Source organism: Rhipicephalus microplus, unplaced genomic scaffold, assembly GCF_043290135.1.
Source record: "Rhipicephalus microplus isolate Deutch F79 unplaced genomic scaffold, USDA_Rmic scaffold_270, whole genome shotgun sequence".
Taxonomy (NCBI): Eukaryota; Metazoa; Arthropoda; class Arachnida; order Ixodida; family Ixodidae; genus Rhipicephalus; species Rhipicephalus microplus.
In genome coordinates this window covers 87,501-102,500 of record NW_027464841.1, presented here as the reverse complement: position 1 = coordinate 102,500, position 15,000 = coordinate 87,501, and the positions used below count along the sequence as shown (strand labels likewise).

Below are 15,000 nucleotides of genomic sequence, written 5' to 3'. Positions count from 1 at the left end.
GTTTTCCCGGTGGTGCCGCACCCGGGCTCGCCCCGGCTGACGCAGTTTTCGCGCCGCCCCGGCTGACGCGGTTTCGTGCCGCCCCGGCAGACGCGGTTTTCGCGCCGCCCCGGCTGACGCGGTTTCGTGCCGCCCCGGCAGACGCAGTTCGGACTTAGCACTTTTCGGCTGTGCCTGGCTGGCGGCCCACTCACTCGATCGCCATGTCTGTTTGCCACAGTTTTCCCGGTGGTGCCGCACCCGGGCTCGCCCCGGCAGACGCGTTTTTTTTTTTCTTTCGCCCCGGCTGACGCAGTTTTCGCGCCGCCCCGGCTGACGCGGTTTCGTGCCGCCCCGGCAGACGCGGTTTTTTGCGCCGCCCCGGCTGACGCGGTTTTTGCCGCCCCGGCTGACGCAGTTCGGACTTAGCACTTTTCGGCTGTGCCTGGCTGGCGGCCCACTCACTCGATCGCCATGTCTGTTTGCCACAGTTTTCCCGGTGGTGCCGCACCCGGGCTCGCCCCGGCTGACGCAGTTTTCGCGCCGCCCCGGCTGACGCGGTTTCGTGCCGCCCCGGCAGACGCGGTTTTCGCGCCGCCCCGGCTGACGCGGTTTCGTGCCGCCCCGGCAGACGCAGTTCGGACTTAGCACTTTTCGGCTGTGCCTGGCTGGCGGCCCACTCACTCGATCGCCATGTCTGTTTGCCACAGTTTTCCCGGTGGTGCCGCACCCGGGCTCGCCCCGGCTGACGCAGTTTTCGCGCCGCCCCGGCTGACGCGGTTTCGTGCCGCCCCGGCAGACGCGGTTTTCGCGCCGCCCCGGCTGACGCGGTTTCGTGCCGCCCCGGCAGACGCAGTTCGGACTTAGCACTTTTCGGCTGTGCCTGGCTGGCGGCCCACTCACTCGATCGCCATGTCTGTTTGCCACAGTTTTCCCGGTGGTGCCGCACCCGGGCTCGCCCCGGCAGACGCGTTTTTTTTTTTCTTTCGCCCCGGCTGACGCAGTTTTCGCGCCGCCCCGGCTGACGCGGTTTCGTGCCGCCCCGGCAGACGCGGTTTTTTTGCGCCGCCCCGGCTGACGCGGTTTTTGCCGCCCCGGCTGACGCAGTTCGGACTTGGCACTTTTTGGCTGAGCCTGGCTGGTGGCCCACTCACTCGATCGCCATGTCTGTTAGCCACAGTTTTCCCGGTGGTGCCGCACCCGGGCTCGCCCCGGCTGACGCAGTTTTCGCGCCGCCCCGGCAGACGCGGTTTTCGCGCCGCCCCGGCTGACGCGGTTTTTGCCGCCCCGGCTGACGCAGTTCGGACTTGGCACTTTTTGGGCTGAGCCTGGCTGGCGGCCCACTCACTCGATCGCCATGTCTGTTTGCCACAGTCTTCCCGGTGGTGCCGCACCCGGGCTCGCCCCGGCAGACGCGTTTTTTTTTTCTTTCGCCCCGGCAGACGTGGTTCCCCCCCCCCCCTTTTCGCTCGCCCCGGCTGACGAGGTTTTCGCGCCGCCCCGGCTGACGCAGTTTTCGCGCCGCCCCGGCTGACGCGGTTTCGTGCCGCCCCGGCTGACGCGGTTTTCGCGCCGCCCCGGCTGACGCGGTTTTTGCGTCGCCCCGGCTGACACGGTTCGGACTTTGCACTTTTCGGCTGTGCCTGGCTGGCGGCCCACTCACTCGATCGCCATGTCTGTTTGCCACAGTTTTCCCGGTGGTGCCGCACCCGGGCTCGCCCCGGCTGACGCAGTTTTCGCGCCGCCCCGGCTGACGCGGTTTCGTGCCGCCCCGGCAGACGCGGTTTTCGCGCCGCCCCGGCTGACGCGGTTTCGTGCCGCCCCGGCAGACGCAGTTCGGACTTAGCACTTTTCGGCTGTGCCTGGCTGGCGGCCCACTCACTCGATCGCCATGTCTGTTTGCCACAGTTTTCCCGGTGGTGCCGCACCCGGGCTCGCCCCGGCTGACGCAGTTTTCGCGCCGCCCCGGCTGACGCGGTTTCGTGCCGCCCCGGCAGACGCGGTTTTCGCGCCGCCCCGGCTGACGCGGTTTCGTGCCGCCCCGGCAGACGCAGTTCGGACTTAGCACTTTTCGGCTGTGCCTGGCTGGCGGCCCACTCACTCGATCGCCATGTCTGTTTGCCACAGTTTTCCCGGTGGTGCCGCACCCGGGCTCGCCCCGGCAGACGCGTTTTTTTTTTTTTCTTTCGCCCCGGCTGACGCAGTTTTCGCGCCGCCCCGGCTGACGCGGTTTCGTGCCGCCCCGGCAGACGCGGTTTTTTGCGCCGCCCCGGCTGACGCGGTTTTTGCCGCCCCGGCTGACGCAGTTCGGACTTAGCACTTTTCGGCTGTGCCTGGCTGGCGGCCCACTCACTCGATCGCCATGTCTGTTTGCCACAGTTTTCCCGGTGGTGCCGCACCCGGGCTCGCCCCGGCTGACGCAGTTTTCGCGCCGCCCCGGCTGACGCGGTTTCGTGCCGCCCCGGCAGACGCGGTTTTCGCGCCGCCCCGGCTGACGCGGTTTCGTGCCGCCCCGGCAGACGCAGTTCGGACTTAGCACTTTTCGGCTGTGCCTGGCTGGCGGCCCACTCACTCGATCGCCATGTCTGTTTGCCACAGTTTTCCCGGTGGTGCCGCACCCGGGCTCGCCCCGGCTGACGCAGTTTTCGCGCCGCCCCGGCTGACGCGGTTTCGTGCCGCCCCGGCAGACGCGGTTTTCGCGCCGCCCCGGCTGACGCGGTTTCGTGCCGCCCCGGCAGACGCAGTTCGGACTTAGCACTTTTCGGCTGTGCCTGGCTGGCGGCCCACTCACTCGATCGCCATGTCTGTTTGCCACAGTTTTCCCGGTGGTGCCGCACCCGGGCTCGCCCCGGCAGACGCGTTTTTTTTTTTTCTTTCGCCCCGGCTGACGCAGTTTTCGCGCCGCCCCGGCTGACGCGGTTTCGTGCCGCCCCGGCAGACGCGGTTTTTTTGCGCCGCCCCGGCTGACGCGGTTTTTGCCGCCCCGGCTGACGCAGTTCGGACTTGGCACTTTTTGGCTGAGCCTGGCTGGTGGCCCACTCACTCGATCGCCATGTCTGTTAGCCACAGTTTTCCCGGTGGTGCCGCACCCGGGCTCGCCCCGGCTGACGCAGTTTTCGCGCCGCCCCGGCAGACGCGGTTTTCGCGCCGCCCCGGCTGACGCGGTTTTTGCCGCCCCGGCTGACGCAGTTCGGACTTGGCACTTTTTGGGCTGAGCCTGGCTGGCGGCCCACTCACTCGATCGCCATGTCTGTTTGCCACAGTCTTCCCGGTGGTGCCGCACCCGGGCTCGCCCCGGCAGACGCGTTTTTTTTTTCTTTCGCCCCGGCAGACGTGGTTCCCCCCCCCCCCCTTTTCGCTCGCCCCGGCTGACGAGGTTTTCGCGCCGCCCCGGCTGACGCAGTTTTCGCGCCGCCCCGGCTGACGCGGTTTCGTGCCGCCCCGGCTGACGCGGTTTTCGCGCCGCCCCGGCTGACGCGGTTTTTGCGTCGCCCCGGCTGACACGGTTCGGACTTTGCACTTTTCGGCTGTGCCTGGCTGGCGGCCCACTCACTCGATCGCCATGTCTGTTTGCCACAGTTTTCCCGGTGGTGCCGCACCCGGGCTCGCCCCGGCTGACGCAGTTTTCGCGCCGCCCCGGCAGACGCGGTTTTCGCGCCGCCCCGGCTGACGCGGTTTCGTGCCGCCCCGGCAGACGCAGTTCGGACTTAGCACTTTTCGGCTGTGCCTGGCTGGCGGCCCACTCACTCGATCGCCATGTCTGTTTGCCACAGTTTTCCCGGTGGTGCCGCACCCGGGCTCGCCCCGGCTGACGCAGTTTTCGCGCCGCCCCGGCTGACGCGGTTTCGTGCCGCCCCGGCAGACGCGGTTTTCGCGCCGCCCCGGCTGACGCGGTTTCGTGCCGCCCCGGCAGACGCAGTTCGGACTTAGCACTTTTCGGCTGTGCCTGGCTGGCGGCCCACTCACTCGATCGCCATGTCTGTTTGCCACAGTTTTCCCGGTGGTGCCGCACCCGGGCTCGCCCCGGCAGACGCGTTTTTTTTTTTTTCTTTCGCCCCGGCTGACGCAGTTTTCGCGCCGCCCCGGCAGACGCGGTTTTTTGCGCCGCCCCGGCTGACGCGGTTTTTGCCGCCCCGGCTGACGCAGTTCGGACTTAGCACTTTTCGGCTGTGCCTGGCTGGCGGCCCACTCACTCGATCGCCATGTCTGTTTGCCACAGTTTTCCCGGTGGTGCCGCACCCGGGCTCGCCCCGGCTGACGCAGTTTTCGCGCCGCCCCGGCTGACGCGGTTTCGTGCCGCCCCGGCAGACGCGGTTTTCGCGCCGCCCCGGCTGACGCGGTTTCGTGCCGCCCCGGCAGACGCAGTTCGGACTTAGCACTTTTCGGCTGTGCCTGGCTGGCGGCCCACTCACTCGATCGCCATGTCTGTTTGCCACAGTTTTCCCGGTGGTGCCGCACCCGGGCTCGCCCCGGCTGACGCAGTTTTCGCGCCGCCCCGGCTGACGCGGTTTCGTGCCGCCCCGGCAGACGCGGTTTTCGCGCCGCCCCGGCTGACGCGGTTTCGTGCCGCCCCGGCAGACGCAGTTCGGACTTAGCACTTTTCGGCTGTGCCTGGCTGGCGGCCCACTCACTCGATCGCCATGTCTGTTTGCCACAGTTTTCCCGGTGGTGCCGCACCCGGGCTCGCCCCGGCAGACGCGTTTTTTTTTTTCTTTCGCCCCGGCTGACGCAGTTTTCGCGCCGCCCCGGCTGACGCGGTTTCGTGCCGCCCCGGCAGACGCGGTTTTTTTGCGCCGCCCCGGCTGACGCGGTTTTTGCCACCCCGGCTGACGCAGTTCGGACTTGGCACTTTTTGGCTGAGCCTGGCTGGTGGCCCACTCACTCGATCGCCATGTCTGTTAGCCACAGTTTTCCCGGTGGTGCCGCACCCGGGCTCGCCCCGGCTGACGCAGTTTTCGCGCCGCCCCGGCAGACGCGGTTTTCGCGCCGCCCCGGCTGACGCGGTTTTTGCCGCCCCGGCTGACGCAGTTCGGACTTGGCACTTTTTGGGCTGAGCCTGGCTGGCGGCCCACTCACTCGATCGCCATGTCTGTTTGCCACAGTCTTCCCGGTGGTGCCGCACCCGGGCTCGCCCCGGCAGACGCGTTTTTTTTTTCTTTCGCCCCGGCAGACGTGGTTCCCCCCCCCCCCCTTTTCGCTCGCCCCGGCTGACGAGGTTTTCGCGCCGCCCCGGCTGACGCAGTTTTCGCGCCGCCCCGGCTGACGCGGTTTCGTGCCGCCCCGGCTGACGCGGTTTTCGCGCCGCCCCGGCTGACGCGGTTTTTGCGTCGCCCCGGCTGACACGGTTCGGACTTTGCACTTTTCGGCTGTGCCTGGCTGGCGGCCCACTCACTCGATCGCCATGTCTGTTTGCCACAGTTTTCCCGGTGGTGCCGCACCCGGGCTTGCCCCGGCAGACGCGTTTTTTTTTTTTCTTTTCGCCCCGGCTGACGCAGTTTTCGCCCCGCCCCGGCTGACGCGGTTTCGTGCCGCCCCGGCAGACGCGGTTTTTTGCGCCGCCCCGGCTGACGCGGTTTTTGCCGCCCCGGCTGACGCAGTTCGGACTTTGCACTTTTTGGCTGAGCCTGGCTGGCGGCCCACTCACTCGATCGCCATGTCTGTTTGCCACAGTTTTCCCGGTGGTGCCGCACCCGGGCTCGCCCCGGCAGACGCGTTTTTTTTTTTCCTTCGCCCCGGCAGACGTGGTTCCCCCCCCCCCCTCCGTCTTTCTTTTTGTTTTTTTTTTCGCCGCGGCTGAAGTGGATTTTTCGGTGCCTCGACGCCCCGGTAGTCGCGGTTTTTCCGTTTCCGCACGGCCCCGGCTGACGCTGCTCGGTCACAGTCGCCTTTTGTGAGGATTGCAGACTTCTTGAGCGCGGGTGTTTTTTTTTTGTTGTTGTTGTTGTTTTATTACGCATTCGCTCCAGCAGACGCTGTTTAGACTTTTTGTTTCCTCTTTTATCCTGCGACGAGGTGACGAGGTTTATTCGGTGCCCCGCCGCCCCGGCTGAAGTGATTTTTCCTGTCCCGTGCCGCCCCGGCTGACGCGGTTGGGACTTCGCGTTTGTTCGGCCGCCACGGGTTTTGGCGCACTCGCTCGGTTGCTTGTTGTTGCCACTTGTTGCGAACCCAGGTTTCTTGAGCGAGCGCGGGCGTTTTTTCTTCCTTTCTTTCTTTGTTCTATGTGTTAGCGAATCGGCCTTTAATATCACACGAGGACTCACAACCAACAATTTTCAGTTTGAAGTGTAAAAAATCTGCAGGTGTTGACGTAACTGACTTGCCCCGTACCCTTGAGTACATCCATGAAGTTCTCGTAGTACTACTAAATCGCATTATTCCAAGTGGAGAAATTCCCATAAACTTGCAAACCTCTACACGAAAATCGGTGCGCGTGATAAAGTTGAAAATTATCGTCCGATATCAAATGTGCCTTCTATAACACAAATTCTAGGAAAAAAAAAAAAACACTTGTTCGCCGTTTTCTGCGCCGTGACTGGCAGCACTCCGGCGAAGCGAAACGGGGTCGATTCGAGCACGATATCGGCGTCTTTCGACGTGCTCGCCGGCGACCGTCGCACGAGTACGGTAAACCGCGTCTGCCGGGGCGCCGTTTGCGAAGCCGACGCAAAAGTGGGAACCGCCGCTCGGATGATCGCCGTTTTTGCAGGAGTGAGTGGCGGCCCTCCTGCGAGACCAAGAAGCATCGATTCGTGCACGAATTCGGCGCCTTTCGACGTGATCGCCGGCGACCGTCGCTCGAGTAGGGCAAACCGCGTCTGCCGGGGCGGGCTTCGGGACGCCGATGCGAAAGTGGGAAACGCTGCTCGGATGTTCGCCGTTTTTGGCCGAGTGAGTGCTGGCACTCGGGCGAAGCCAAACGGGGCCGATTACGGCACGATATCGGCGTCTTTCGACGTGCCCGGCGGCGACCGTCGCACGAGTACGGTAAACCGCGTCAGCCCGGGCGGAGTTCGGGACGCCGATGCGAAAGTGGAGAACGCCGCTCGGATCTTCGCCGTTTTTGGAGGAGTGAGTGGCGGCACTCCGGAGAAGCCAAGGAGCGCCAATTAGCGCACGATATCGGCGTCTTTCGACGCGCTCGCCGGCGACCGTCGAACGAGTAGGGCAAACCGCGTCTGCCGGGGCGGGGTTTACGACGCCGACGCAAAAGTGGGAACCGCCGCTCGGATGTTGGCCGTTTTTGGCAGAGTGAGTGCTGGCACACCGGCGACGCGAAAGAGCGCGAAAGCGCCCACGAAAGTGGCGTATTTGGACGTGCTTGACGGCGACCGCTGCAGGAGTACGAAAAACCACGTCAGCCGGGGCGAGCGACCCACGGCGGTCTGGGTGCTTATCGCTGCTATTATAGGGGCACCCCGGCAGACGCAGAAAAAAAAAATTTTTTTTCGACCTTCTTTTTTGCTGGTCGAGCTCGGGTAACCCAGGTCGCAATGGGAGCCGCGCACGAAAGCGGCGTCGCGAGACGCGTTCGCGGTCGCTAGTCGCACGAGCTCGGCAACCGCGTCAGCCGGCGCGGAGTTCGGGATGCCGACGGCTAAGTGGGTACCGCTGCTCGGATGTTCGCCGTTTTTGGCCGAGTGAGTGCTGGCACTCCGGCGAAGCGAAACGGGGCCGATTCGGGCACGATATCGGCGTATTTCGACGTGCTCGCCGGCGACCGTCGCACGAGTACGGCAAAGCGCGTCTGCCGGGGCGAGGTTTGCGATGCCGACGAAAAAGTGGGAAGCGCCGCTCGGATCTTCGCCGTTTTTGCAGGAGTGAGTGGCGGCCCTCCTGCGAGACCAAGAAGCATCGACTCGCGCACGATATCGGTGTCTTTCGACGTGCCCGCCGGCCACCGCCGCACGAGTACGGCAAACCGCGTATGCCGGGGCGGGGTTGGCGACGCCGACGCAAAAGTGGGAACCGCCACTAGGATGTTCGCCGTTTTTGGCAGAGTGAGTGCTGGCACACCGGCGACGCGAAAGAGCGCGAAAGCGCCCACGAAAGTGGCGTATTTGGACGTGCTTGACGGCGACCGCTGCAGGAGTACGAAAAACCACGTCAGCCGGGGCGAGCGACCCACGGCGGTCTGGGTGCTTATCGCTGCTATTATAGGGGCACCCCGGCAGACGCAGAAAAAAAAAATTTTTTTTCGACCTTCTTTTTTGCTGGTCGAGCTCGGGTAACCCAGGTCGCAATGGGAGCCGCGCACGAAAGCGGCGTCGCGAGACGCGTTCGCGGTCGCTAGTCGCACGAGCTCGGCAACCGCGTCAGCCGGCGCGGAGTTCGGGATGCCGACGGCTAAGTGGGTACCGCTGCTCGGATGTTCGCCGTTTTTGGCCGAGTGAGTGCTGGCACTCCGGCGAAGCGAAACGGGGCCGATTCGGGCACGATATCGGCGTATTTCGACGTGCTCGCCGGCGACCGTCGCACGAGTACGGCAAAGCGCGTCTGCCGGGGCGAGGTTTGCGATGCCGACGAAAAAGTGGGAAGCGCCGCTCGGATCTTCGCCGTTTTTGCAGGAGTGAGTGGCGGCCCTCCTGCGAGACCAAGAAGCATCGACTCGCGCACGATATCGGTGTCTTTCGACGTGCCCGCCGGCCACCGCCGCACGAGTACGGCAAACCGCGTATGCCGGGGCGGGGTTGGCGACGCCGACGCAAAAGTGGGAACCGCCACTAGGATGTTCGCCGTTTTTGGCAGAGTGAGTGCTGGCACTCCGGCGAAGCGAAAGAGCGCGAATGCGCCCACGAAAGTGGCGTGTTTGGACGTGCTTGACGACGACCACCGCAGGAAAACGAAAAACCACGTCAGCCGGGGCGAGCGACCCATGGCGGTCTGGGTGCTTATCGCTGCTATTATAGGGGCACCCCGGCAGACGCAAAAAAAAAAAAAATTTTTTTCGACATTCTTTCTTGCTCGTCGACCTCGGGTGACCCAGGTCGCAGTGGGAGCCGCGCACGAAAGCGGCGTCGCGAGACGGCTTCGCGGTCGCTAGTCGCACGAGCTCGGCAACCGCGTCTGCCGGGGCGGAGTTCGGGACGCCGACGGCTAAGTGGGAACCGCCGCTCGGATGTTCGCCGTTTGTGGCCGAGTGAGTGCTGGCACTCCGGCGAAGCCAAACGGGGCCGATTCCGGCACGATATCGGCGTCTTTCTACGTGCTCGCCGGCGACCGTCGCACGAGTACGGCAAAGTGCGTCTGCCGGGGCGGGGTTTGCGACGCGTACGCAATAGTGAGAACCGTCGCTCGGATGTTCGTCGTCTTTCGCCGAGCCAGTGCTGGCACTCCGGCGAAGCCGAACGGAGCCGATTCGGGCACGATATCGGCGTCTTTCCACGTGCTCGCCGGCGACCGTCGCACGAGTACGGTAAACCGCGTCAGCCGGGGCGGAGTTCGGGACGCCGATGCGAAAGTGGGAAGCGCCGCTCGGATCTTCGCCGTTTTTGGAGGAGTCAGTGGCGGCACTCCGGTGAAGCCAAGGTGCGCCAATTCGCGCACGATATCGGCGTCTTTCGACGTGCCCGCCGGCCACCGTCGCACGAGTACGGCAAACCTCGTCTGCCGGGGCGGGGTTTGCGACGCCGACGCAAAAGTGGGAACCGCCGCTCGGATGTTCGCCGTTTTTGGCAGAGTGAGTGCTGGCACTCCGGCGAAGCGAAAGAGCGTGAATGCGCCCACGAAAGTAGCGTATTTGGACGTGCTTGACGGCGACCGCCGCAGGAGTACGAAAAACCACGTCAGCCGGGGCGAGCGACCCACGGCGGTCTGGGTGCTTATCGCTGCTATTATAGGGGCACCCCGGCAGACGCAGAAAGAAAAAAAAAAAAAAATGGGGACATGGCGTGCGTCACCGTGCGGCTTCGCAGCGTTGCCGAAGTCGCCGAGCCCTTCGACTGAGCCGAACGGCGGACAGGGAACGTTGGTCGGCCGTTCTAACCTGTCGGTGCCACGCCGAGACGTCGTTAAGGAAAACCGCGTCGTGGGCCTCTACGACGCCGTCGAGTCGTTGTACGTTTGGTGTCCAGCGTGTCGGCGGCGAGTAGCGGACACGTCGTTCACGACTTCGGTCTTTCGCAGTCGACGCGAACTTGCGGAGAGTCGTGGTGCCTCACGTTTTCGGCAGAAACCGCGGCGGAATTTTCCCGTGCGTGCGCGCACGACCTCGGTGCTGTGCCGTCAGCGTAGTGTTGCACAAACTCGTGGCCTACCCAAGGTGCGGTACGTTTGCGGCCGTATCCTCGGTGGGAATTTCGTGAGTAGGGTCGCAAATTCTACGACCTCGGCGGGTTTGAGAGCGACGTAGACTTGTGGCACGCTCAACGTGCCACACGTTTCGGGGCACACCCGCGGTGAAATTTTCTCGAGTACGCTCGTATTAGTGCCCAAGGAGGTCTGGGTACTTATCGCTGCTATTATGTGGGGGTTCTCGTGAGCGGCGTACGCGAAAGCGACCGGGTGTCTGATATGCGGCGGGCTTCGGCCTCGTCAAGCGTGTCCTCGGGTCTGCTCCAGGGGAATCCACGGCAGTCGTCTGCAGCCTCATCCGCTTGATGCGTTAGGGGCTGGTTGTCGGACGGTGCCGTTTTACCACGATATCGAGGTGTGTTCCGTGTCGTCCTCGGGCGATTCAGATGCGAAAGCGCCGAAGACGCGGGCGTGACCCGTCGTCTGGCGGCTTTGCAGTCTCGGCTCCGTTGCTAGTTCCGGCCGGTCCACCGACAGTGCAGCGGGCTTGGGCAACCCGCACGGCGCGACCGAGTCGATGCAACGAAAAAGAGCGAGCATGAACGTGCTTCTTGCCGCACGGCTCCCACTCGTCTTTCGGGAAGGTTGTGCCGTAGCGAGCTCGAACGCCGTCATCTCGGAGTGCAAAATAAGCGTGTTGGGGCGCCTGAAGGTGGCCTCCGCCGCACACAGACTGCGTCCGGCCCGCCGAAGGCGAGGACGGACGCGCAGTCGAACGATTACCTGGTTGATCCTGCCAGTAATCATATGCTTGTCTCAAAGATTAAGCCATGCATGTCTAAGTACATGCCGAAATAAGGCGAAACCGCGAATGGCTCATTAAATCAGTTATGGTTCCTTAGATCGTTTCTTCCTACTTGGATAACTGTGGCAATTCTAGAGCTAATACATGCAGTGAGCCTGGAGCCCTTTGGGTAACGGGTGCTTTTATTAGACCAAGATCGATCGGGTTTCGGCCCGTATTGTGTGGTGACTCTGGATAACTTTGTGCTGATCGCATGGCCACGAGCCGGCGACGTTTCTTTCAAGTGTCTGCCTTATCAACTTTCGATGGTAGGTTACTTGCTTACCATGGTTGTTACGGGTAACGGAGAATCAGGGTTCGATTCCGGAGAGGGAGCCTGAGAAACGGCTACCACATCCAAGGAAGGCAGCAGGCGCGCAAATTACCCACTCCCGGCACGGGGAGGTAGTGACGAAAAATAACAATACGGGACTCTTTTGAGGCCCCGTAATTGAAATGAGTACACTCTAAATCCTTTAACGAGGATCAATTGGAGGGCAAGTCTGGTGCCAGCAGCCGCGGTAATTCCAGCTCCAATAGCGTATACTAAAGCTGCTGCGGTTAAAAAGCTCGTAGTTGGATCTCAGTTCCAGACGAGTAGTGCATCTACCCGATGCGACGGCTCGGACTGAACATCATGCCGGTTCTTTCTTGGTGCACTTCATTGTGTGCCTCGAGATGGCCGGTGCTTTTACTTTGAAAAAATTAGAGTGCTCAACGCAGGCGAGTCGCCTGAATAAACTTGCATGGAATAATAGAACAAGACCTCGTTTCTGTTCTGTTGGTTTTTGGAATACGAGGTAATGATTAAGAGGGACGGACGGGGGCATTCGTATTGCGGCGCTAGAGGTGAAATTCTTGGACCGTCGCAAGACGAAGTACTGCGAAAGCATTTGCCAAGAATGTTTTCATTGATCAAGAACGAAAGTCAGAGGTTCGAAGGCGATCAGATACCGCCCTAGTTCTGACCATAAACGATGCCAACCAGCGATCCGCCTGAGTTACTCAAATGACTCGGCGGGCAGCTTCCGGGAAACCAAAGTATTTGGGTTCCGGGGGAAGTATGGTTGCAAAGCTGAAACTTAAAGGAATTGACGGAAGGGCACCACCAGGAGTGGAGCCTGCGGCTTAATTTGACTCAACACGGGAAAACTTACCCGGCCCGGACACTGGGAGGATTGACAGATTGAGAGCTCTTTCTTGATTCGGTGGATGGTGGTGCATGGCCGTTCTTAGTTGGTGGAGCGATTTGTCTGGTTAATTCCGATAACGAACGAGACTCTAGCCTATTAAATAGGTGCGGGGTTCCCAGCACCTTACAACCTTCTTAGAGGGACAAGCGGCTCCTAGCCGCACGAAACAGAGCAATAACAGGTCTGTGATGCCCTTAGATGTCCGGGGCCGCACGCGCGCTACACTGAAGGAAGCAGCGTGTCTTTATCCCTGTCTGAAAAGACTGGGTAACCCGTGGAACTTCTTTCGTGATTGGGATAGGGGCTTGCAATTGTTCCCCTTGAACGAGGAATTCCCAGTAAGCGCGAGTCATAAGCTCGCGTTGATTACGTCCCTGCCCTTTGTACACACCGCCCGTCGCTACTACCGATTGAATGATTTAGTGAGGTCTTCGGACCGATGTCCGGCGCGGCCTTTCGGTTGCGCCGGTCTGTTGGAAAGATGACCAAACTTGATCATTTAGAGGAAGTAAAAGTCGTAACAAGGTTTCCGTAGGTGAACCTGCGGAAGGATCATTAACGGATTGTGAAGGGTGAGCGCCTCAGCTGCGTCTGCGCCCGACACTTTCTGCCGCTGACCCCGTTTGGACGCGGGGTCGGCTTTTCCCCACGGGGCTGCCTGAATGTGGAGCGGCACCCCGTGACAAATTGTTGCGCCCAGCGGACGCCAACACCGCGACCTTGGACGGTCGGCCAGGTGGCGGACGCGGGTACAAACGGCGCAACGCACTCATAGGTCGGCTTTCGACCCGCCACTGCACCGTGGCTCGAAGCGCTCGAAATGCGCGACCCGACCGCTGCGGGACCGCCTAGTACTGTAAACAGGAGCGGCGGAGCGCGAACGGCGAGTCGTGGTTACGTCGGTAGAAGGCGAGGCTGCGCGTTCCCGAAACGCCAGCCGAGTGCCCTCCCGACCGTTCGAGCGTGCAAGAACGAGACCCGACAATCGCGCGGCGACTGCCAAGTACGAGAGGAACGGCACAAGCGTCGGCGGTCGGTCAAGGAACTGGCGATGTGACGGGTCCGCTGTGCACCAGTGCATACCGTCCCGCCGTCCGCGGCAAGCGCCTCCGCGTCCTCGGGTGACGGAGGCTGCCGGTCGGTTCTTGCAGGCGAGGGATCTCGCTGGCACCGGTTCGCGTTGACGCGCGGCCGGTCATGGCACGGCGATGCGACGGCCGAGGTGCGCAGTACTCGATGGAGGAACCGCACGCTCCGATGACCGTCCCGCCCTCCGCGGCGTATGCGTACCGACCGTAATGGTTGCAGCAGCGCCGGCCGGCTTTTGAATTCGCCACACGAAACACGGTGCGAGATCGCGGTTAGGGGAGCGTCGACGTTGCCAGGCGTTTTGCTTGCTGCCGAGGGAAAGGCGGCACGGCCACGTCGCGCTCGTCGCGATTAGCGGGTCTGCGCGCTTTGGGAAGGTGCCGCAACGACTTGCCGAAAGAGGAAGCACGGAAGAACGAGGGACTTGGACGTCCCGACAATTGAACGCACTTGCGGCCAGGCCCTTGCTGGCTTCGTTCTTCCGCCTCGAGTAGGCTCGTACGCGGCTCCGGCGCCGAAAGTGGTCCTTGGCACCGACTTCGGTGGACGTGGGAAGTGCCGCGCAAGTACGGCGCGCCTGGCTCCACCTGTTGGCTAAAGTAGGCAGCCGGATCGGCATTTTGGTGTGCGGTGGCAAACCGTGGATGCGAAAAAAGCTTGTGCGATTTCGTGGAACAAAAAGCGGGGGTCCCCCTTTTTATGCGGAGGAGACCGACCCGCCTGCCGTGGTGAACCGCGACGCCACGGTAAAAACGGGAGAGGCTTGTCGATGGGACCGTGCATCCCGCGCTCCACGGAGGCCGGGAGGCGGCCGCCCGAGGAAATGTGTAGCCGTCGAGGCCCGCATCTGCGTGCACTCTTATCCAAATGGGTGTACCGCAGGCATTTTCTGGTTAGGCGGGCCAATGAGAGCGAGCACACAACGATACCTACGGGTCCGGCTTGGAGAACCGGCTTCGACGCCTCCCGAGTATTTATAGAGGGGTGGACCACGAAAGCACTCGCAAGTAGCGAAAGCGAAACGCCGTCCGAAACACACCGTTTGCTCGATTTGCGGCAGCCGAAAAAGGCGCGGCAGAGTTTTGGAGTCCAAGCGTGCGCTGAAAAGCGCCCTTCTTGGCCACTGTTTGGCCGAGTGCCAGAAACGTTTGGTTTTGACTGTACGGAATTGAACAAACACTTTTTCACGACTCTAAGCGGTGGATCACTCGGTTCTCGGGTCGATGAAGAACGCAGCCAGCTGCGAGACTTGGTGTGAATTGCAGGACACACTGAGCACTGATTTTTTGAACGCACATTGCGGCCTTGGGTCTTCCCTTGGCTTCGTCTGTCTGAGGGTCGGATCACATATCAAGAGAGCCTTCGGCGCACAAGGGAACGTGAGCCGTCGACTCGTTTTGACCGCGTCGGCAACACGGACAGCACGCTGAACACCTCACAGCGAGCGCCAACAGCGGCCACTCAAGGGCGAGACGGTGGCGACCGTCGTGCCAGAGCCCAACCGAAACGGGGGCGACCGACTGCATTGAGGATGTGGCACCTCGTTGAGACCGCCGCAGGACTTCGAGTCGGAAGGAAGCCTGCAGGGAAAGTGCGGTCGAGGTTGCGTACTCCTCTCTGCGACCGGGCGCGCAAGAGCTGCGAGAGCCACGGACGCGCAAC

General features: G+C 62.5%; 2 non-coding genes across 2 annotated transcripts; both read left to right on the top strand.

The window, feature by feature from the left end:
- Positions 1-10,992: 10,992 nt before the first annotated feature.
- On the top strand, positions 10,993-12,807 carry LOC142793042 (small subunit ribosomal RNA). Its single transcript, XR_012891400.1, has one exon. It is a non-coding gene; the product is annotated as a small subunit ribosomal RNA (ribosomal RNA).
- Positions 12,808-14,526: 1,719 nt separating this feature from the next.
- LOC142793031 (5.8S ribosomal RNA) lies at positions 14,527-14,679 on the top strand. Its single transcript, XR_012891389.1, has one exon. It is a non-coding gene; the product is annotated as a 5.8S ribosomal RNA (ribosomal RNA).
- Positions 14,680-15,000: the final 321 nt, after the last annotated feature.